This window comes from Nicotiana sylvestris, chromosome 10 (genome assembly GCF_000393655.2).
Source record: "Nicotiana sylvestris chromosome 10, ASM39365v2, whole genome shotgun sequence".
In the NCBI taxonomy this organism is placed as follows: Eukaryota; Viridiplantae; Streptophyta; class Magnoliopsida; order Solanales; family Solanaceae; genus Nicotiana; species Nicotiana sylvestris.
Genome location: NC_091066.1, coordinates 52,310,755 through 52,333,837, shown reverse-complemented (window position 1 = coordinate 52,333,837; position 23,083 = coordinate 52,310,755).

Genomic DNA, 23,083 nt, shown 5'->3' with positions numbered 1-23,083 from the left:
TTTTCTAACCCCATCAATAGTCTCATCGTTTATACTGAAAAACATTTCCAAGTTCAACGCATAATAACACCAAATTAAATGAACAGAAAAAGGAAGGCATATATCCGAATCATAGAAAATATCTCTTTTCTTCATTTGCTTATACTTTATATATCTTGTTAATTTTGTAAAAAATTATAAAAATATTTGTGCATATTTGTAAATGTGTATGCAATATTTGAAAGTATGTAGGTATATTTAAATATATATGAAGGAAAAATTGGGTATCAACACATGGTAGCTTATTTTGGCGTCTTTATTTTTGTGTTATCGGGCCCTGCTATCCTTTATTCAATAAAAGCAGTCAATCATTTTGTATCAATTTTGTGCATACTTCTTTTTACGCTAGCTCTAGTGACGTGACATGCATGCGAAATTTTTGGCCAGATCTTAGAAAACTGATTAGTCTTGAATTGGATAAGTGAGAAAGAGACACTTTTGAACATGAATAGAGACATGAAATATTTGAAAAATAAGCATGGACCAAGTTTACATGGAACCAAAACAGTTATGCTCATGGAAGTTAAGGATCTCTACCTTTTGAATTATTTGAGAAGATCAGGCTTAAGGATGATCGGACGAGTTGAAGTTTGTCTAGCACTAAGAGATAGAAAGTGTTTTTTAAAAGAAGGTGTATTCCAGATAACTTGAAATGGATCAGTTTAGTGGCGATATACATCTTCTACATCAAGACAAAATCCAAGAAAAAGTCACCCAAATTGACAATGGTCATTCACAGTGAGGAAAGTATTGCTCATACAGCTTCACACTGAAAAAGACCCAAAAAGCAACATGTTCATCAATTCTATGAACACAAAAGGATGCTATGTTTGGCGTTCTCGAGGCTGGGAGGCCCTTTTCTTCTATCCAAACACTTTATAACCTTTGTTATCCCTTTCGAGCTTGTGTTGTTTCCTTTGACCTCCCCTTTTGGAATCAAATTTAGAGTCAAAAGTACAAAAAATGAAATGAAAAAAAATTAAAAGAAAAGTCCATACCCCAAGAGTACAAACTGGGGCAACTCTTAGAAAGCTCAAGAAAAAAAAAGAAAAAAGAAAAAAGAAAAAAAGAAGAAGGACAAAAACAAAAGAAGAAAGATGAAAAGAAATAATTAGGTCGGATGTTTTAACTACGTTCGACATGATTTTTTTTACCACAAGATACGTAGGCAGCCTTACGGTTCGGTCGCACCAAATAATGTATTTCATAATCCCACGAAGTCAATAGGGGGCAGTTTTTCTTAGAAATTTCGAAAATAAAAGAGAAGAAATAATATTCCAGTATCTAAAACTGGGGCATGAGTTTGTTTTAGTTTTTGAAAGAGTCGATTCCAAGAGTTGTAAGTGTACAACCCATCATATTGAGTTTACTTTGAGCGCTCATGCCGTCATTCCTTTCCAACCCTATCCAAAAATTGTAACGACCCGACCAGTCGTTTTGAACAATTTCACTTCGCTCGGTTGTTTAAGGGCATGAGTAACTCCGTATGATGTGTTATGACTTATGTTAATCGTTGGTTTTGGTATTTCAGGTTATCCGAAATTGATTTGGGAGAATGGTCTCAGCTAGAAGCTCTAAATTTGAAAGGTTTGACCAAGTTTTTGACTTTTAGTAAACGAATTCGGATTTGGATTTTTATGATTCGATTAGCTTCGTTGGGTGATTTTAGACTTAAGAGTGTGTCCGAAATTTAGAGGTCTGCGGTAGAATTAGGCTTGAATTGGCAATAGTCGGAAGTTTAGAAGTTCTTATGCTTGAATTTGAGGCTAATTTGGTGTTTTAGTGTTGTTTTGGGTGTTCCGGAGGTTCGACTAAGTTTGGGTAGTGATATATGACTTGTTGAAATTATTGGTTGAGGTCTCGAGGGTCTCGAGTGAGTTTCGGATAGGTTTGGGTTGTGTTGCGCTCGTTTTCTTATGTTTCAATGCCGTTTCTTCAAGCATAAATGATATCATATTGAATAATTGAGCTTCCATTTCTTTTTTTGATTGAAGCATTAGATCCGTATCGTAATTACGGACCTTTAGCAAAAAGAATCGTTGAATTTGGATATCGTATGAGGACATCGTACTTGTTGGTGAACCTTTGTGCCTTCACGTTAGAGATCATGTTTAGACTTCATTCATGCTCATGTTATTTGTACTCACTCATAGAAATTATTGTACATGTTTACCTCAGTCTCTATTATTTTTCTGATATGTTATGATACTTGATGTGGGCTGTGTCCCCTTATTGGTGGTGTATTGTGAGGCTGGAGAGGTACATGGTTGAGTTAGGCCGAGGGCCTGGTTGTGAGGATATTAATACCATAGCGTGTGAGCTGTTCGCGTAGCACGTGAGCTGACCGTGCAGGTCCAGGTATTGTTACCATAGCACGTGAGTTGTCCGCGTAGCACATGGGCTGACCACGCGGATCTAGGTATTGATATTATGGCACGCGAGCTGATTGTGCAGATCCATGTTTTGATATAATGGCACGTAAGTTGTCCATGCTTAATGCTTGGGCTTTGGGAGCTCCTCCGGAGTCTGTACACACCCCTATTGAGCGTAGAGTGTTGAGTGTTTTGAGTGTGTTGAGAGCGAGTGATGAGTGATGGAGTGATACTACTGTGAGGTTGTATTTATTTGTGTTGTTGCTGCATTTATCTGTTAAATTTTTTTGTGGAATTTACTGAGTTATGGAATTTACCTATTTATTTTATTTATTTTTAAATTGTTAAAATAAACAATTGGATTGTTTTACTTAGCTTGTCACTACTGTCAGTTCCTTAGTTATTTCTGTTACTACTGAGTCTGTTCTACTCATATTACACCTTGCACTTTATGTGCATATCCAGGTGAGTTCGAGCGCGAAGATCGTTAAGTTCTGGCCGGCTATCTGTGGAGATTGCAAGGTAGCTCTTAGTGTCCGCAGGACCTTGTTACTCCTCTTGTCATTTCTTGTTTTGGACAGTTAGACAATTTATATATCTTTGTTTATAGTTTTAGACGCTCATGACTTAGTGACACCCGATGTTTGGCACTCGTTTCCGTATTTTTCTATATTATATTTAGAGTTGATTTAGTTTATGAAAAATTTAAATGTTAAAATATTTTATTAATTTCTTATAATCAGTTTAGTAGTAATATTTTGGGAAGTAGGCTTGCCTTGTAATATGATAGGCGCCATCACGACCATGGTTAGATTTTGGGTTGTGACAAGTTGGTATCAGAGACTAGGTTACATAGGTCTCACGAGTCATGATCGGGTTTAGTAGAGTCTTGCGGATCGGTACGGAGACATCTGTACTTATTTTCGAGAGGCTACAGAACCTTTAGAAAAACTTCACCTTCTTGAATTATTATTGTGCGGTATTGATTCAACTTGAACTGTAACTCTTTGAATTCTTTTCACGTATTCGTATGCGCACATGAGCGCTCAGTATCGATTATGATATATGGTGATTCCATGGATGAGGTGCGAGATGTGATTCATGTGTGTTGATGTTGGGCCAATCTGGAGGACTTGAGGCTCTATTTGATAAGAGGTTTATTACCAGTGTTTGGTTGTTTTGGGCAGCTGCTATGATTAGAAATCATCGTGGTGAGTGTTTGAATTATGTGGTATATTATGTGATTTCAGGTATGTTTTAGACTCGTTCGAGGACGAACATATGTTTAAGCGGAGAAGGATGTAACGACCGGACTAATCATTTTGAGCAATTTCACTTCGCTCAATTGTTTAAGGGCATGAGTAACTCCGTATGATGTGTTATGACTTATGTGAATCGTCGATTTTGGTATTTCATGTTATTCGGAATTGATTTGGAAGAATGGTCTCAGCTAGAAGCTCTAAATTTGAAAGGTTTGACCAAGATTTTGACTTTTAGTAAACGAATTCGGATTTGGATTTTTATGATTCGATTAGTTTCGTTGGGTGATTTTAGACATAGGAGTGTGTCCAAAATATAATTTGAAGGTCCGTGGTAGAATTAGGCTTGAATTAGCGAAAGTTGGAAGTTTAGAAGTTTTTAGGCATGAATTCTAGGTTGATTTGGTGTTTTGGTATTATTTTGGATGTTCCGGAGGTTCGACTAAGTTCAGGTAGTTATGACTTGTTGAAATTATTGGTTGAGATTCCTATGGCCTCGGGTGAGTTTTGAATAGGTTTGGGTTGTGTTGCGCTCGTTTTTCTTATGTTTCGACGCCATTTCTTCAAGCATAAATGATGTCATATTGAACAAATGAGCTCTGATTTCTTTTTTGATTGAAGCATTAGATACGTATCGTAATTACGGACCCATAGCAAGGATTTGGACACTATATGAGGATTTTACGGTCCTTTTACTAAGAATTAGGTTGCCAGATTTTTGAGATTAATTACGAAATTGCCACTGACGACGTATTTTAAAATCTGCACTATTTGTAAATATTGAAACCAATATATCTCATTTATTATAAGGTCAAATTGAGTGATTCAAAGGCCTAACTTAACTAAAATTTCACAAGAAATCTATTGGAGGCATAAAAAGCGAGTTTCGGGATCATTTGGCATGAGAAACGAGGCAGAATAACTGACAGAAAAATATATAAAATAAGGGTTTGTTCATTCGGTCATATTTTGAGTTGGGGAGCTCGGATTTGGGAGATTTTGTAGGCAATTTTCACCATCGGGATTGGGGTAAGTGTTCTCTATTCGATTTTGGTTATATTTCATGAATCTGTCTTCGTTTTTGGGATTTGATTGATGATTTCAAAGTGAAATTGAGGGAGTTGGGGCTTGAGTTTCAGAGAGTTTTAGGTAGGGATTTGAGGGACCAAACGGAGTACGATTTTGATAAATTTTATATGGTTAGACTCGGAAGAGGATGATGTTTATTATTCTGCCATTTTTAACTGGTTGCGAGACGTGGGCCCAGGGGCCAAGTTTTGGCCGGTTTCAGATTATTGGCCTATTTTTATAGTTTTTATTGTGAAATTCGATTCTTTAGACATGTTGATAATATTATTCTAATTATGGTTAGATTCGGAGCTTTTGGAGACCGAATCGAGGGACGAGGACATACCGGAGTAAGATTTTTACGCTGGAAAGGTAAGTAACAGTTTTAACTCTGGCCTTGAGGGTATAGACCCGGAGAATTTGATATCATGCGATTGTTTTGAGGTGATACCCACGCTAGGTTACAGGTGTGCGGGTGTATACATCGAGGGATTGAGACTTGGTCCGTTCCGTGAGGATGTGAGGCCTAATAACCATTATCTGTGTTTATGCATTTACTTGTTGGTGAACTTGTCTGCCTTCACATTAGAGATCATGTTTAGGCTTCATTAGTGCTCACATTATTTTTACTCAGTCATAGAAATTATTGTACATATTTACCTCAGTCTCTACTATTTTGCTGATATGTTGTGATACTTGATGTAGGTTGTGTCCCCTTATTAGTGGTGCATTGTGAGGCTGGAGAGGTATATGGCTAAGTGAGGTCGAGGGCCTGGTTGTGAAGATATTAATACCATAGCGCGTGAGCTGTCCGCGTAGTACGTAAGCTGACCGTGCGAGTCTAGGTATTGATATCATAGTGCGTGAGCTGTCCGCGTAGTACATGAGCTGACCGTGCAGATCCAGGCATTGATATTATGGCATGTGAGCCGTCTGTGCTTAGCGCTTGGGCTTTGGGAGCCCCTAGAGTCTGTACACACCCCCAATGAGCGCAGAGTGTTGAGTGCTGAGTGCGAGTGATGAGTGATGGAGTGACATTGCTTTGAAGTTGTATTTACTTGTGTTGTTGTTGCATTTATCTGTTAAATTTTTTTGTGGCATTAATGAGTTATGGAATTTACCTATTTATTTTTGCTTATTTTTAAATTGTGAAAATAAACAATTGGACTGTTTTACTTAGCTCGTCACTATTGCTCAGTTCCTTAGTTATTTCTGTTTCTACTGAGTTGGTTGTACTCATACTACACCCTGCATTTTATGTACAGATCCAAGTGAGTTAGAGCGCGGCGATCGTTGAGTTCAGGCCGACTATCTATGGAGATTGCAAGGTAGCTGCTAGTATCCTCAGGACCTTGTTACTCCTCTTGTCATTTCTTCTTTTGGACAGTTAGACAATTTATATATATTAGTTTATAGTTTTAGATGCTCATGACTTAGTGACACCCCGATGTTTGGGGGCTCGTTTCCGTATTTTTCTATATTATATTTCTAGTTGATTTAGTTTATGAAAAATTTAAATGTTGAAATGTTTTATTAATTTATTATAATCAGTTTAGTAGTAATATTTTGGGAAGTAGGATTGCCTTGTAACATGATAGGCGCCATCACGACCATGGTTAGATTTTGGGTCGTGACACAAATCTTCCTAATAAAGACCTCCTGATCAGCCATCAAGAATATCCAGGGACATCCTGATTTTTGTCCGACTAAAATAATCCGACAGAATTCACAAAATAGGTTTTTGCTAATTATTTTAATTTTTATAAAATTTTTAGGAATTTTTGTTAATTGTTTGCATTTAGTTGCACTTTTCATGCATTTTTAACATTTTTTTAAAATCATAGAAAAATACCAAAAAATGTTCAAATCATCATTACATAGCATTTAGAATCTAAATGCATAAGTTGATTGCATTATTAAAACAAAAATCACAAAGATGATATTCATTTTTATATTTTTAGCTTTTAGTGTTAAATTAGTAATTTTCTTTCGTTAATTTAAGATTAATTAACTATGTAAACAACATAAATAGATAATTAGTTTAATTTTACAAATTAGATTGATTTAGGACTTAATTTAGGATTTTAATTCATTTAATTAGAAATTAAAATCAAAGAAAATCAAGAAAAAAAGAGAAGAAGAAAAGAAAGGGGTTTGTTTTGGTTTTGAAATCACTGGCCCAAAAATGCCCAAATCCGCCCAGCATTTAACCCGTCTGACCACAAATCCAAGTTTGGCCCAGGTTTCCTATAAGATGAAACAACGCCGTTTTTATCTGGATCAATCTCAGCCCTCCATTATCTCCAATCCAACAGCCATCAACTCCCCCACCCCTCCCCTTAAAAATGTCTGAACTAGACCCCCAAACTCTAGAGAACTAACCTCATTTCCACCTTCTTTATCTCTCAACTCGTCTCTCTCACTCTCACAGCCGCTGTCCGCCACCCGCATGGAATCGCCTATGGCGGCGGCGACACTCCAAATCATCCCAAATCTTTACCCTATACTCCCCACACCCTCCTAAACCTTATCCTACAATTAATTCCCCAAAATCCCCACCTATATTCACCAATTTCCAATCTCAAAAACCCTAAAACCCAAATTTTTTCTTTTTTGATTTTTGAGAGCAAATTCACCCGTTTTGACTAAAGACTTATATTGGTCAATTGTTCTTAACAAGAACAATTGGTTAATGTTGGTTTTGTGTTATTTCAAAACTCGCCAGATTCCGTCCAAGTCAACACTGACCGGCTGAGCTTCGTCGCCTTCATCGTTCGTCGATTCGCTTCGTTCGTCGACTCATTTCTCGGCCAAAATTATTATATCTCTTCTCTTATTCCTTGTTTTTCTATTTTTGGTGTTGCATTATTAATTAGGAGTTAATTTTGAATAGCTTGGTTATTGATTTGATTAAGTTCATTAAAATTAGGATTATGTAGGTTAATTGCATTATTTTAGGATTAATATCTTTATGTTTATCATTTTTGTTTGATTTTCTGTTTTGGCTACATTTCATATAAGTATGTTTGTTTTTTATGCCTTAATTGAAACTTAAGGGGGGGGGGGGTCTAAAGGAACATGGAAACTTAGGGTATTATAAATCAGAAATTAGGTCAAAATTGGGGTGACTATTTGTATTAAGTAGAATTTAGGGAGGTTAACTAGACAGTAAAGATGAGAAATTTCAGATAAGCATATAAGAAGCTTCTAGATCTTGGACAGTTGACCATTTTTAGTTTTAAAAGATGCTGAAATTTGAATGAATTATTTAGAAACAAGGACAATTGCCAATTTTCTTTTTTGAAAGATGCTAATTTCCTAAATTTAAGGGAGGCTGACAGATTCTCTCAACCTCTCTCTCATTCCCATCATCTTTCATTCTCACATTCTATAAAAAAAAGACTCACACTCTCTCATTCACACACTTTTCACTCAGCATTTTTCTCTCAATTACACTCAAGAACACACACTAATTCTCTACAAGATACACAAAAAGCACTCACACATATAGATTGATTTTTCTTGAAATTTTAGAAAATTCTTCAAAAGAAAAAAAGAAAAGAAAAAGGAACAGAAGTCATTTGGCTTCAGGTTTTCACTAGTTTTTTGGTTCTTTTCCTTTGGTTGAACTTTTGGATTTGTGCTCCTGATTTAAAGCTGTTATCTTGCTGATATTCTTGCTGATTCAGAGACTTATTTTTTGGTTTTCTATTGTTTTTCTTGGCAATCAGGTACACCTCTATGATTCTGTACAATTATGATCTTTAGAATAATCAAAGTTTTCTATTTTAATATGAAGTTATGACTCTTTGTTTCTCTTATATGATTTTATGTATGTTTGTTAGTTGATTGGTCCATATTTGAACTTATCTCTTTGACATAGTCCTTATTTTATATAAAAATACAAGCTAAAGTAAAATTGTTGTTTAAGTTTGGTTTCCTGAAGCATAAGCATATCTTATTGCATTTATAGGGCTATTACTTTGCTTAATATTACTTGCTAAAAGTGAAATTCATGTGTTCAGAATCATAAGCACATCGGTTGTTTGTGTAAAGGTGAGAAGCATCACATTGCAATCAAAAGCATTTGGAAGTTTAGCATATATGTGATTCACATATTTAGGCTTTGAATGTTTGAGATTAAGTTGTCTGATTCCAAAAGACATGAGAAGAAGTAGTGTAATTTTGGTAACACCTAGTTCTAGTATGTATGAAGGATGATTGTTTATTGTAAACTCAGAATTTGCAAAATATCTGGGTATAATAGCTTAAGTCTATTGTTTTGTGTGATGTCTTAAGTTTGCATTTTTTACTCCCTGTTTTGAATTTTGGACTCCAGTGCTTCTGAAATTGAATATTGAGGTAATGGTTTGTTTGAGCTAAGTATTTAAGAGTCAAATCCTTTCATGAGGCAACTCGTTAATCACACGATGTTCTAAGATTAATCCCATAATTTCGATTGTTGCTTATAACTGTTTCCATGTTAGGTTGAAATACTGATTTTTAATTTATTTTGGCTGCAAACTGTGCATTGATTAGTTTTACTGCTACTAATGGAGGAACTATTTCAATAGAGCAAGTCCATAGGTTCAAAATGCCATTATTAGGAGTCAGGCGTATAGCGAGTTGTTTAAAAAGATTTAAACTAAATATGGCCATTACTGATCCCTTTAAATTTGGAGCAGTCATGCATTGATGTTTGAGTAAATTTGCACTTATATTCTATGTGCTTTCATAAAATTGTGTGGAACGGTCATTAGAATCATTAGGTTCAGTAGTAATGACAGTCTTCAAAATTTTGTGACATTTGCACCTCTGGGCGCAGCTTAGGCCCGTTTGGTAATTTATGGCTTCATTGCTGAAGTTTAGTCTCAACCATGAATTGCAATGTTATTGGGCCTTCCAGTAGGCCCATTTACGCTCACTTTAATTGTTGGGCATTTAGTGTGGGCACTTAATTGAGTTTAGCTCATAACACCACTTACTATCATCGGCTAGTTTAGATTCCTTTAATTAGCAAAAATATAACAAATAGTTGCGAACTAGAACAGGGAGGTAACTCACGATTTTCTTAATCATATTTTATCACCAAGTTTTTGTCTTCTCCTATTAAAAATTCAAATAACCATCATTCATTGGGCTTAGGCGTGCTTACACAAATTTTTCAAAACAATTGCATAATCAATGGCGTCACAATAATCTCAAGTTAGCTTTAGGAAAAAATAATAATTCATGAACATCGTAGCTTACTTTAGGCGTGATTAATAAATCATCGTGGCCATGCGTACGGTTTCTGTGGCATAGTCACGTTACGCAAATCCCAATTTGGGTGTGCATTTTATGTGACCCGACCATAACTTCGAATAATAATAAAATAAACATGTTGTAAGTCGCGGGTGCATTTCACGTGATGTGATTTGCAAAATGTACAAAAACAAACAAGTGATCGATATCGCGACCTGTTTCAAATAAATTCCATAATTGTTTAAAATAATTAAAAGCAGATAAAAGGTTAAAAAATACACAATAAGTTTAAAATATGTGTTAAATTAGATAATTAGGCCAATTATTAATAGTTGAGTGACCGTGCTAAAATTATGGAACTCGGGAGTGCCTAACACCTCCTCACAGGTTAATAGAATTCCTTACTCGGTCTTCTGTGTTCGCGAACCAAAAATAGAGTCAAAATTTCCTCGATTTGTGATTTAAAATAAATCGGTGACTTGGGACACCATAAATTATCCCAAGTGGTGACTCTAAATAAATAAATAATCCCATTTCGATTAATGTTACTTTAATTGGAAAACATCCCTATCCCCTCGGAAAAAACGAGGTGTGATAGCTCGGGTGACTCTGCTGGGGAGTAGAACCCAAAATCTCTGGTTCAGGGTTTAGAATTCGAGTTTAGAATAACTGTGATACTTGGCTTTTGTTTATTATCTTATTTTTATATTTTTGAGCCTAATGTGTTAAATGCCGCTTTTTACCGCTTTTATATTATTTGAACTATATATAAAACTGTTACGAATCCCTCTTCTCTCTGAGTCTTCTAAATCTTCTGGGGCGTGTGCGCTTTGCGTGTCTTCTTTTCTTTTAGAGTCATATCCCAATTTTAGAACGAGGTTCGGACAAGTTGCAAAGCCGGTGAAACTTCTGTATTCCGATACGTTGCCCCCACCCCCGACTCGAGTTGTCTGCTCGGGTAAGCCAAGTTTAGAACAATACACCCAGTTTTAAACCTAGAATAATATAGCCTCATGCCGGATCCCTAGCAGAAACGCTTGTTTGCATAACGTACATTTGACTTTGGGGACTCAACACAGAGGTTGGGTCCGTCTAGGACAGGTGTACCCAAAAATTAAAAGACCATCCTGATGCATTTTTACGTACTACTTGTACATTTATTTGCTTCAACTTTCATGTTGACCGGCTTCTAGAATAGGGAAGAAAAGTCAAGAGAAACCAAAATTGAGGTAAGAAAGAGAAAATCACCCGTTTCTGAAAATCTCGGTATCCAAAATATCCCGAAACTCTACCGAATTTTTGATTAAAAAAGAGAAAAAGAAGAAAAGCCATTTCAAAATAAATTATATTTTCTAGTTGCGTCAAAATTTACTAAACTACGGGGATTTGATTCTCACCAGATGTGAGATACGTAGGCAACCCTCATCGGGTCCAGCCCCTCTTTTGCAAAATAACCAAAAATATGAAAATATAGTCATTGTGTCATAAATAAAGTTAGGTGATGCCGTTTTTGTCCAAATAGCCAGAAATATCCCAACCGGGCGTCGGAAGGCGGTTTTTGCAAGAATAGTCGTCTATGGTCCTTTTTCTAGTTTTAGGCCATTTAGCAAACACAACCCTAAAATCTCCCCTTCTGAATTGCTGAAGGGCTTTATTTGCAAAATTAGCCGTGATTTGTTTTAAATTAAAATAATCTTTTGCTTGGTCAGTTTTCAAACGAAACTCACATGTTTTAACCAGTCACCCTAATTTAAATGTGTAGAATGAGCACAATTGAGAACCTACCTTTTTGAGTCGTAGATGAAATTCCACTAGGACTCCACATGTGGTGGAACGACCTGAGGGAGGCCGGCAAACGTTCTGTGACAAAGGCTTTAGGTGGGCTCACTGGTCTTTTGAGAATTAAACCAAGGGTTGATATAATTGAAGCTTTGATACCATTCTGAGACCCGATACATAATGTTTTCCACTTCTCTGATTTTGAGCTGACCCCTACACTAGAGGAGATAGCAGGTTATGCTGGTCTTGACGGGAATCTCAAGCATCGATATCCAGTAGCACCAAGAACTGTGACCCCTCATAAGTTTTTGGACCTTCTAAGTATTAGCCGACAGGTTAAAGATGAAAATTTGGCCAGAAGATTCTGTACATTCCATTTCTTATATAGCCGGTATGGGGACCCCTGCGGATTTGAGGCTCCGGACACTAGTTTGAGTCATCAGGGAAATAAAAAAAAATGGGAAGCACATAGAGGTTTGGCCTTTGTAGTGGCATTTTTAGGCACTCTGATATGGCCAAGGAGTGACAGACATATAGAACTGGGCCTTGCAGGAATAGTCGACTTTATGGTCAAAAAGGCCAATGGCACTACCATACCGATGACTCTCGTAGAAATTTACCAAGCTTTAACCGCTTGTCGAGCTGGGACAAAGTTTTTGAGGGTTGCAACTTGCTTTTGCAAATATGGCTGGTAGAACATCATTGTCATCGCCCGGGTACATGAACTACGGTCTGACCGGACTCAATGGCATTGAAGAATATGGAAACAAGGTAAACGGTCATGAGTTTCCAGAAGGTACTGAGGCATGGTTCGCGTATTTGGGTTATTTGACCGCAAACCGAGTTGAGTGGATTTTCGGTTGGCTCCCGGTCATGTCTGCCGGAGTGTGCTACCGGAGTGTGCTTTCTTTTATTGATGGGTCTTTGGAGTATTCAGCCGGATGCTCCGCACCGGGTCCTACGACAATTGGAAAGATACCAAACAGTCCCTCATGATGAAGATTTGAGTCCATAGGTTATTGAACTATGCCCAAAGCCACATTCCCAGAAGAAAAGGTTCGCCAGATTTGGCACCAATATAGGTTTTTGGAGCAACAGAATCAAGTACGTGATTTGTCCACGGGTGAAGTAGAATCCAACTACACCGCATGGTATGGTAAGAGAGTTTGGGTCGATCAAGAACCAGAACAGCCGGCCAAAAGGCCCCATGTCCAACAATTCACCAACGGAGCGCGAAAACAATGGGTCTGGTTAGCTAAAGAGAAGGGATACAAGACTACCATAAGCAAGCTAGAGGATCAAATCAAAAAAGTCAAATTTGATTGTAGTTTGCAGGCTACTGAGGATAAAGGAGAAAAGAAAAGGTTGGCTCGAGAAAATGAAGCCCTCAGATCTCAGATTCAGAAGATGAAAATAGCCGTTGAAAACCCGGCAAGAAACGAAAAAGACGAAAAACGCATAAGCAATCTGAGACGAAAAGTGAATGATTATGGGTTTGATATGGAAAAGGCCAAGGATGAATTGGCAAAAGCCTGGGCAAAGTTAGCAAAGAATGCAGAAGAACGGACAAGGTTTGCTCAGCAGTTAAATCAAAGGTATGATGAAAGGGTCACAATCTTAAGGAAAAAATGACTAATCTCGAGAATAAAATGGTCTAGCAAGCAAAGGATTTCAAAAGAGAGAGAGATCATTGCTATACAATGATCTCCCAATTAAAGAAGATATACAGTAGTTTCAAGACCAAAACCATACGGCCACGCAGGTGTTGGAAGCCCGGTCTCAGCAAATTGGACGCCTACTCCAAGAAAAGGGTGTCATTAGAATGAAGATTAAAGAAATTGCTGATTATGTCGCAATGAAGTGTCATGAATGCGAAGATTTGACTAGGTCCATGTTCTTTGCTGCTGTGATGACCTTTGTCCGTCAGGTGATAGATGATTTAGAGTACCTCCAAGAATAGATTACACACAGGCCCGCATCAAGACTGACTGATGTCCCGCGGGCCCCTAGAGTAGCATTGGAGGCTCTTATATATCCTGTTTTTCTTTTGGCTTTGAGTCTGTATTTCACCTTTTCGAGTCTGTTAGTGTTTCCAAGTCTGTTTATTTTTCTATTTTGAGTCTGTATGTCAGGTCTTTGTAATTGAAAAACCCAAAAAGATTTTATTTAATGAAATATTGAAAACCGAAAATTTTCTTTTCTTTTATTTCACATTTATTCCCTGAACTATGTAATGATTTGATTAATGCAGCATCGTGATACATAGGCAATCTCTATCGGATTCGATCATAGCTATAAAAATCCGAGTGAAAAATAAACTAAAAAAAGGTGAAAAGAGAGAGAGAAAAGAAAGAAAAAAATTTGAGTGAAACGAAAGATAAGATTGAAGAAATAAAAGAGCAAAAAATAGCAAAAGAGGAAGAAAAAGAATCAAGATTCGAAATTTGAGAAAACATATAGTAAAAGCCGGGATAAAAAATATTGTCGTTGCAAAACATTTAGAAACGTTTAACTGTTCAGGTGCATTGCATCCCCAATATGCGATTCCTAATCTGTTAAATTTTTCAAACTAACTGGTTTGTTATGTGGCATTATACATGTCCTGTTTTAGGTGGTTGATTTTGTGGTAGTCTAGCTTCCCATCCTTACTTCACAAGATCCAAAGGCAGCATTCCCATGGCTTCCAAAAGTCATCTACCAATTATTAATCCTCCAGAGGATAGCTCGGTATCGGTTATCCCAGTGTCAGAATCAACAACTGCTGGAGAAAACAGAATGTTGCATTATCGTATGTTAGAGATATGGGACACTTGGTCTAATGGCAAAGAACACCCCGGTACAATCCCCTAATTTCCTGAACTACTTCCCAGGGCAAACATAACCTCCAACGTCCCTATTCTCATAACCAATCCATTCATCTTGTTTGGGTACCCTACTATATCAGCTAATTTCACTTGTAAGCCTTCTGAGGTTCGCCCTTAGGCACCATTTCCAGGAGTATCTCCTACAATTCACCACACCACCAGTCTCTACTACGGCACAACCAACAGTGTTCGGACCATATTTCGAGCCTCCCGCTTTCACTTTTCAAATACCATAATATCAGCTAGACATAGTCATGTCACCTTAAACTCCTATCCTCAGTACCCATGATACGAGTCTCCAGTATAACAGGAAAGAACAGCAAGAAACCCCGAGTAAGAAGAAATGGAGAAAATGAAAAGTCTTGAACAAAGTCTTAAGAACATGCAAGGCCTGAGTGGCCAAAAGAGTGTTTCATACTCCGATCTGTGCATGTTTCCTCGTGTTTATTTTCCCGTTTGCTTTAAAATGCCAAAATTCAAGAAACACAACGGGCATGGAGACTCGATCGCTCATTTGAAAAGATATTGTAATCAATTGAGAGGGCGGGTGGAAAGGAAGAACTTTTGATGGCCTATTTGGGGGAGAGCTTGACAGGAATTGCATCAGAATGGTACATGGACCAAGACATCTCCCATTGGCATATATGGGACGACCTAGCCCAAGATTTCGTCAGGAAATTTCAATACAATGTCGATATAGCCCCATATAGGAATTTTTTGACCAATTTCAAGAAAAAAACCGCGGAAAGTTTCCGTGAATACGCTATCAAGTGGCGTGAGCAAGGTGCTCGAGTGAAACCACCTATGGATGAGACATAAATGGTAAATGTTTTCTTGCAGGCCCAAGAGGCCGATTACTTTCAAAACATGATGTCTGCCATGGGCAAACCTTTTGCAGAAGCCATAAAGATCGGAGAAATGATAGAAAATGGCCTGAAAATTGGATAAGTCAATCAGCTTTGAGAGACACTTCCCAAGCCATCCATAACGACTTAAGAGGTTTAGCAAATCGAAAGTAGAGGGAAGAAGGAGCCATGATGGCTTCAAGTTCGAGAAGCTCTCGTCGATCCCGTGATTATTCTTACCCGCCTTCCAGAACCCCACAACACTACTACCCTATCAAGATGCAACATATGCCATGGCACCGCCTCCCTATGTGGTGATGAATGCCCAATCCTATACACGGCCACATTAGCACTACGACAGAAACAGAGCTCCACCTCCAAGAAATAACCATCCTCACCAAGCTCCATATAACCCTCGTCCACCACAGAACATCTACCAACATAATACACACCATCGTGAGCCTCCCCGGAAAAGCGACTTCACCCCTATTCTTGAATCCTATTATAGCATGTTTTTAAAATAAATCCAGATGGGTCTATTGCAACATGTGCCTCCAAACCGGCAACATCCAGAATCTCCATCATACCGACCTGGTACCGAGTGTGCTTATCATCCGAGTGTAGAGGGTCATGATACAGAGGATTGTTGGACTTTCAAGAGGACAATTGAGAATTTGATAGAACAAAAACGAGTGGGGCTGAGGGATGAGGAAGTTCCTAATGTGACTAACAATTCATTACCGGCTCTCAACAATGGGCGTCATTGGAATGGTTTATGATGATAAAGAGTTTGATCTCACCTTGAAACCTATCATCGCCATTGCTGATTCGGAGGCAAGACCTAAAGCGGTGCTGAAACAGTCCAGAATGAGAAGAAGAAATCACGCCAACTCCTCAGGTTGCAGAAAAAGCCGTGGAAACGAAAATCGGGGCAACACCTGCTAAGGACGCAATTCTTTACGTTCCTAGGGCCACAAGGAAAGAACAACTCATGTATTTGAGCAAAAGAAAGTCATGCTGAATGTGCCAAAGATATATGTGCCAAAAAGGACTTATGTGGCGCGGGGCTAATAATTTTACCAAGACTGACTGATCCCATGGTTATTAGCCATGCACCCAGAGCCCTATGAGAGACCCCACTGCAATTCCCTAGAACTATAGCAAAACAGTGGTTACTTACAAGGGGAAAGAGATTATGGGAGAAGTGAATGAAATGAACCAATCTGGGAAGTACCACAACCCAAAGGAGCTAAAGAGATCAAAACTGAACAAGGAGATACGGTTTCCACCCAAGACGTCTGTGAGTGCTGAAGAGGCAGAAGAGTTCTTCCGAAAAATGAAAACTTTGGAATATGCCATAATTGACCAACTCCGGAATAATCCTTCCTAGGTTTTGCTTTTATCCCTGCTATTGAGCTCAAATGAATATTAGAAGGTCCTTTTGAAAACATGTAGAAACTTCAGTGGAACAATTGGAATGAATGGATGAATGTTTCTTCGCAGTTAACAGGATTTCTTTCAGTCATGATGAATTGCCCCAGAGGGAGCCGCCCACAACAAAGCCCTTCACTGACTGTCAAATGCGAAGGTGATTATCTGAAGAGGGTCATGCTAGACGGTGGGTCCGGGTTTGACATTTGCCTTCTCTCAATGCTTCAGATTGGAATAGAAGGGATTCAACCAAACAATGTCTATATGTACGCTTTTGATGGTGTCAAGCGTGATACAATAGGGGAAATTGACTTGCTTCTGACCATTGGCCCTGTGGATTTCCAAGTGACTTTCCAGGTTCTAGATATGGATACTTCATATAACTTTCTCCTAGGAAGACCACGGATTCACGCTGCAGGGGATGTGCCCTCCACTCTCCACCAAATGGTCAAGCTTGAACATGAAAACCAAGAAATTGTTGTCCACGGGGAGGATGAAAAATCCATTTACAAGGACCCGTCGGTCCCATGTCTTGAAGCTAGAGAAGAAGTGAGAACATTGTTTATCAAGCCTTCAAAATTATGGTCGCCGACCAATGCGAATAAGGGGCCCCGTTTCCTCAACCTTGCTTATCAAATGCATCGGTCATGGTAAAGGGCTTGGGGTATCTCTACAAGGCATCATAGAGACCATTACTTCGACCGCCAATAAGAAGTTCTTCGCCGTAAGTTTCCAAGCTACAAGTGCCAACATAAAATGGGCTGATGAGCACAAGAAAAATGGGTGGATCCTACCTCAGTCTGTTCTGCATCTCGCCAAGTCATTTGTTAAGCCCAAGTATGAAGAAGGGGAAGAAGAGGCCTTCACGGCCGAGGAGGTTGAGGATATTTGTGAAGCAATAAAACAAAATGTTGTACGAGTCCCACATGGTCCAGCCGGGAGAAGGAACGAGCACTGCTGAGGTGCTATATATGGGACCAAATGCCAAGCTTCAAAATTGGAAGGCTACCCCATTACCTGTCACACGGGAGTCCCGGTAGTCCGGTCTTGCCATCTTTTCTAGATTATGAGTTATTTCAGGGTATAACTCAAATGTTTTTATTTTATTATCTTTTGATTTCGATGTAAACCCTCCTATCTTCAAATTCAATGAAATGAAATCAATATTTCATCGTCAATGGATTTCTCCTTTTTCGTTATTTTGATTTTGTCATTTTTCTTCTCTATTTCTTTTCAGTTCTAATAATGCGGACTTAAATAACATGACATGCTTGCGGACTTCATGCCCAGATCCTTAAATTCTGTCTAACTCTGAAATAATGAATCAAGAACCAGAATATGACGAAGATAAGGCTTTTAGGGGAATAAATCGAGAATTGGAGCAATTTGAGAATAATCCTAAGCCAAACTTAAATAAAATCGAGCCAGTTAATTAGGGTAGTCTAGAAGAGGTCCGGGAAACCATGATAAGCATTCACGCAGATGAAAGAACTAGAAATGCATTGATCCAACTTTTGTTTGAATTTAAAAACATGTTTGCATGGTCCAATGATGATATGCCAGGACTGAGGAGGAGCCGGTAGCTATTCTAGACTGGCAGGTTCGTCAGTTAAGATCGAAGAATTTCCCTTCAATTCATGTGTAGTGGAGAGGTCAGCCTGTTGAGGCAGCGACCTGGGAGTTCGAGTCCGATATGCGGAGCCGATATCCCCATTTTTTATCCGACTCAGGTACTTTTTTATGTCCGTTCGAGGACAAATAGTTATTTTAGAGATGGAGAATGTGATGACCCAAAAGGTCATCTCTTTTTTTCGAAGTCAAATCTGTGTTCTGAGGCCTTAAAAACCTCCTTTTGTCTTACCTTGATTTGCATGCATAGTCTGGGCGCGTTTCTGCAAAGCTTTTATGTGAACTTTAAGGGAAATATTGAAATTAGCCTTTAAAATTAATTAAAGTTGACATAGGTCAACATTTTTGGTAAATGGACCTGGACCCGTGATTTGACGGTCCCGTAGGGTCTGTAGTAAAATATGGGACTTGGGTGCATGCCCAGAATCAAATTCCGAGGTCCCTAGTCTGAGAAAAGAGTTTTTAAAGAAAATTATTTACTGGAAAATATAAAGACTTTTGGAAATGATATGATGTGTGTTTTTGATGGTATTGGGCCAGTACTTTGGTTCCGGAACCCGGTATAGGTTTAAAATAATATTTAAGTTAAATCTGTGAAATTTGATAAGAATCAGAGTTTATTTGATATAAATCGGACCTTAGGTTGAGAAAATGGAAAACTTGAACTATCTTATGAATTTCATGATTTTGAGGTTGAATTCATAGTTGTTGATGTTATTTTGATGATTTGATCGTACGAGCAAGTCCGTATGATGTTTTTAGATTTGCGTACATGTTTGGTTTGGATCCCCGAGGGCTCGGGTGAGTTGTGGATAGGGTGGTGATTTTGACTTAGGAAAATGCATCTGTGCATCTGGTATTTTTGCAGAGGCCTCTGATCTCACAATTGCGAGATTAGGCTTTGCAATTGCAAAGTGATCAGGCTTGGGAAATGCGACCAATATGTCACAATATCGAACCAGGCCTGGGCAGGCCCTCATCGCAAATGTGATCTTAGGTCGGGAATTGCGAAGGGCCCTCTGTCACAAATGCAACATTTTTATCGCAAATGCGAAGGTAGCAGATTTTCAAAGGGTTCGCAATTGTGAACCCCTGAACGCAATTGCGATAACTGCACCTGTTAAATGGGATTTTAGACGGGATTTTTCATCATTTTACAACTTTCTCAAACCCTAGATTTTTCAAAGGCTCAAACTTCTCAAAATCATAAGTAAGTGATTTCTAACTTATCTTCTTCAATCTAGTTCATTTTTTTTACATAGTTTCACTTCAAAATCTAGGGTTTTTCATGGGAAATTGGGTGTTTTTGGGTAGAAATTAGGATTTTTAAATTTTGGGGGATTTGGACCTCAATTGGAGGTCGGGTTTCAAAATCAATTGCATATTTGAGTTTGTGAGTTAATGGATAATCGGGTTTTGGTTCGAACTTCGGTTTTGACAAAGCGGGACTGAGGGCGGTTTTTGACTTTTTGGGGAAAACATTGAGAAATCTCATGTATTAAAATTGGTTTATTTATCATTTATTGATGTTATTAAGTAACTTATGACTAGATACAAGCAGATTCAAAGTGGAACCGAAAGGTAAAGCGGTAATTGAGACTTGATTTTGTCTGTGGAATTAAAGTAAGTATTTGGCCTAACCTTAGCTTGAGGGAATATGAGTTGTGGTCTTATTTGTTATGTGTTAGTATCGAGTACGACGTATAGGTGTGGTGATGAGTATCGATACGTTGGTGTCAAGCATTCTCGTGAGTCTTATACCATGGTTGTTGTGACTATATTATGCATTGTCCATGCTTAAATTGATAATTATCAATGTTGAACAAGGCTTATGATAATTTCTTGGTAATTGACCATTGTGGAGCATTAGCTCAAGCTGAGATTCATTTTGTAAAGTAACTGTTGAAACGAGATTGGTTATAGCTGATTCCCTTGCGGAGATGTTATTGTTTATATTGTTGATTCCCTTGCTAGGGCACATTGTTTCTATTGTTTGGGTAAGGAAGAGTGTAAAGTATGAAGGGTGATGCCGTGCATGATATTGTAAGTGGGTGTTAATACACGAAGGTTGATGCCGTGCCATGATTTGAGAGAATGCACGAAGGGTGATGCCGTGCCGATATTATGAGAGTTAATGCACGAAGGGTGATGTCGTGCCATGATTATGAGAGGTAATGCACGTAGGGTGATGCCGTACCATTTCTGTTGTATCATATGGTGAGAACGAGAGTAAAAGCACAAAGGATGATGCCGTGCACGTGTTACTATTTTCCTTATTCCTGCTAATTTAACTATGGTGTCCTTTATGCTTCTCTATTGGTTTATTGCTAGAACTGATATTCCCCGCAACATGTCCCCTTCCCATCTTATTCTGTTGATTCCTGTTATCATGGTTATGTTTGTATATGATTTAACTGCATAGTTTAAATGGTTGTTGTGTCCTAGCTTCGTCACTACTTCACCGAGGTTAGGCTCGACACTTACCAGTACATGGGGTCGGTTGTACTGATACTGCACTCTGCACTCTTTTGTGCAGATTTCGGTGCTGGACCTGGTGAGTAGCTGAAGTAGCTGCCTTCAGTCTAGGGAGACCAAGGTAGATCTGCTAGCGTCTGCAGTGCCTGAAGTCCCCTTCCCTGTTTTAGCTTTTTGCTATCTCTTTTCATTTCGAGAACAATTGTACTTTTCTTTCTAGACTAGTGTTTGTAGAAATTCGTAGTTTTCATGAAATTGTGACTCTAGATTATGGGTAGACATGTATTGGATTATTTAAAATTGTTATATCTCTTCCACACTTTTCATCTGCTTAGCTTTAGTTACTGTTTATATCTGTTTGGGTTGATTACTAATGTGTTAAAACCTTAATAGTTGGCTTGCCTAGCTTTCACGAGTAGGCGCTATTACGACTCCTGAGGGTGGAAAATCCGGGTCGTGACAAGTTGGTATCAGAGCTCTAGGTTATCTGGGTCTCATAATTCACGAACAAGCTAGGTAGAGTCTGAGGGATCAGTACAGAGACATCTTTGCTTATCCCCCAGAGGCTATAGAGTTTAGGAAAAACTTCACATCTATTCTTTCCTATCGTGCAACTTGATTTCTCAAATGCTAATTGAACTTCCACTCTGTTCTTTTGCAAATTGTGAGAACACGTACCGCTTCATCCGCCGATCAGCAGCCCGAGCCTTATGTAGCAGCTCCTACGAGGGGCAGGGGCCGAGGCCGTGCTAGAGGCCGAGGTAGAGGCAGGGCTCAGCCCAGAGCTCGAGCAGCAGCACCAGCGGAGGAGCCTCAGGTAGAGTTTGAGGAGGAGGTTCCGGCTCAGACAGTTCCAACAGGGCCAACTAAGGTTCCAGAGGGGTTCATCGCCACCCCGGTACTCCAGGATGCTCTAGTCCGTCTAGTGGGCCTTATAGAGAATGTCACCCAGGCAGGCTTACTTCCTGTGGCACCAACCGTCTCTCAGGCTTGGGGAGGAGCACAGACTCCCTTTACTCGCACTCCGGAGTAGATGGCTCCTCAGTTCGAGACTCCAGCAACTCAACCAGTTGGGGTAGTTCAACCGGGTGTTGTTGCTCAGACCGGCGATGGAGCAACTATGTCTGCTTATGCCTTGTGGCGGTTGGACAGGTTCACCAAGTTTTTCACTACTACCTATAGCGGTACATCTTCAAAGGATCCTAGGATTATTTGGACAACTGTCATGAGGTTCTGCAGAACATGGGGATAGTGGACACCAATGGGGTCGACTTTGCTGCTTTTTGCCTGTCAGGTTCCGCCAAGACTTGGTAGAGGGATTATTGTTTGGATAGACCAGCTGGGTCACCTGCTTTGACTTGGAACCAGTTCTCTCAATTATTTCTGGGAAATTTTCTTCCTATCACTTAGAGGGAGGACTATCAGAGGTAGTTTGAGCGTCTCCAGCAAGGTTTTATAACCGTCACTTAGTACGAGACCAGATTTATTGACTTGGCCCACCATGATCTTCTTATACTTCCCACCGAGAGAGAGAGAGAGTGAGGAGGTTCATTGAGGGACTCGCTCAGCCTATTTGATTGCAGATGGCTAAGGAGACAGGGAGCGAGATTTTTTTTTCAAGATGTGGCCTAGAGATTTGAGATGGTTCTAGCTCAGGGAAGCGGTCAAGGGTCTAACAAGAGGCCTCGTCATTCTGGCAGGTTCAGTGGTGCCTCGTCTGGAGGCAGGAATTCTTTTGGTAGAGGCCATCTTCCCAGGACACTTTATTCAGCACTACAGGCTTCTCACGGTGCTCCATGTGGCTGTGGTTTGCATATGCATTATTTAGATCAGCTACCTTATAGTGCATCACCAGTTCCTATCAGTGCACCTCTGCTCTAGAGTTTTCAAGGTGGTTACTCAGGCCGTCAGGGTCAGTAGTCCCAGCAGCAGATGGCTTGCCATACTTGTGGTGATATGAGGCATATTGCTAGATTTTGCCCTCGAGCGTTGAGTAGTTCTCAGCATCAGGGTTCTCATGCCATGGTTCAGGCACTGGGTATTCCACCGCCCGCTCGACCAGCAAGAGGTAGGGGTCA